We start from the raw sequence: 2,100 nt of genomic DNA, 5'->3' as shown, positions 1-2,100 counted from the left end.
ACGTTCTGTGGGGGGACAAGAGTGAGTAGCAATAATCATTGTAAGCCAGTAGTTCTCAAACTTTCTTTTTCATCAGCATCAGCAGGAGGGTTTGTTAAAATACAGATGTCTAGGGGCGACTGGCTGGTTCAGTCCGTTAAGCGGCCGGCTTTGGCTGAGGTCATGATTTCATGGTTCTTGAGTTCGAGCCCCACACGGGGCTCTGTGGCCTGCTTCAGATTTTATGTCTCCTCTTTGCCCTTCCCCTACTCAAGCTCTGTAGCTCTGTCACTCAAAAATAAATAAACATTTAAAAAAAATAGACTTTTAAAAAAATACAAAAAAATAGCCGGCCATCTTGTGGGAAGAAGAGCTGAAGCGGGCACTCTTGGCTCAGTGCGCCCGCTGCAATCCGTGGAGGAACGCGCCGCCGAGCCACCATCATGCCTGGGCACTTACCGGAAGGCTTTGGCTGCGTGGTCACCAACGGATTTGACCAGTTATTTGATGACGAATCGGATCCCTTTGAGGTGTTGAAGGCAGCAGAGAACAAGAAAAAAGAAGCCGGCGGGGGCGGCGTTGGGGGCCCCGGGGCCAAGAGCGCATCGCAGGCCGCAGCCCAGACCAATTCTAACGCGGCAGGCAAACAGCTGCGTAAAGAGTCCCAGAAAGACCGCACGAACCCGCTGTCCCCCAACGTCAGCGTGGTTGACCAGAAAGACGAGACGCAGCCGCCGGTGGCACTTAAGAAAGAATAAGACGTGTTGGAAGAAGACCTGATCAACAGCTGCAGGGTGAAGGGAAAATAATTGATAGGAGACCAGAAAGGCGACCACCTCGTGAAGGGCCATTTGAAAAGCCACTTGAAGAAAAGGGTGAAGGAGAAGAATTTTCAGGTGATAGACCGATTCTTTTCGGCCTATCCGAGGCCGCGGTGGGCTTGGAAGAGGTCGAGGAGGCCGCGGACGTGGAATGGGCTGAAGAGACGGATTTGATTTGCGTGGCAAACGTGAATTTGATAGGCATAGTGGAAGTGATAGATCTGGCCTGAAGCACGAAGACAAACGTGGAGGTAGCGGCTCTCACAATTGGGGAACTGTCAAAGATGAATTAATAGAGTCCACGAAATACATTCAGAAACAAATATCTTATAATTGCAGTGACTCGGATCAATCAAATGTGACTGAGGAAACACCTGAAGGTGAAGAACATCCAGTTGCAGACACTGAAAATAAGGAGAATGAAGTTGAAGAAGTAAAGGAAGAGGGTCCAAAAGAAATGACTTTGGATGAGTGGAAAGCTATTCAAAATAAGGACCAGGCAAAAGTAGAATTTAATATCCGAAAACCAAATGAAGGTGCTGATGGGCAGTGGAAGAAGGCATTTGTTCTTCATAAGTCAGAGTGAAGAGGCTCATGCTGAAGATTCCGTTATGGGCCATCATTTCTGGAAGCCAGCAAATGATATAACGTCTCAGCTGGGGATCAATTTTGGAGACCTTGGCCTCCCAGGACATGGTGGCAGGGGAGGACGACGTGGCCGTGGGCCTGGTGGACGTCCAAACCCTGGCAGCAGAACTGACAAGTCAAGTGCTTCTGCTCCTGATGTGATGACCCTGAGGCATTCTCAGCCCTGGCTTAACTGGATGCCAAAGACAACCCTAGTTCCTTTGTGGACCCTCCCATCTGAGGTTTTGCATGCTTAAGGATCCCAAACCACTTAAGAATTAAAAAAAAAAAAAAAAAAAAGACTGTCATTCATACCATTCACACCTAAAGACTGAATTTTATCTGTTTTGAAAATGAACTTCTCTCTCGCTACACAGAAGTAACAATATGGTAGTCAGTTTCGTATTTAGAAATGTATTGGTAGCAGGGATGTTTTCATAATTTTCAGAGATTATGCATTCTTCGTGAATACTTTTGTATTGCTGCTTACAAATATGCATTTCCAAACTTGAAATATAGGTGTGAATAGTGTGTACCAGTTTAAAAAATAAAAAAATAAATAAATTTAAAAAATACAAAAAATTTTAAAAAATACAAATCTCTGGGCCTGACCCCCAGAAGATCAGATGCAATAGGTCCGGGTTAGGGCCTAAGAATATGCAGCTCTGACAAG

General features: G+C 45.9%; 1 pseudogene; it reads left to right on the top strand.

Moving 5' to 3' along the window:
- Positions 1–422: 422 nt before the first annotated feature.
- Positions 423–1,750, top strand: LOC115289150 (annotated as a pseudogene).
- Positions 1,751–2,100: the final 350 nt, after the last annotated feature.

The sequence above is a fragment of the Suricata suricatta genome, chromosome 4 (assembly GCF_006229205.1).
Source record: "Suricata suricatta isolate VVHF042 chromosome 4, meerkat_22Aug2017_6uvM2_HiC, whole genome shotgun sequence".
NCBI lineage: Eukaryota > Metazoa > Chordata > Mammalia > Carnivora > Herpestidae > Suricata > Suricata suricatta.
The sequence above is the reverse complement of the archived record's forward strand: the minus strand, read 5'-3'. Positions and strand labels throughout refer to the sequence as shown.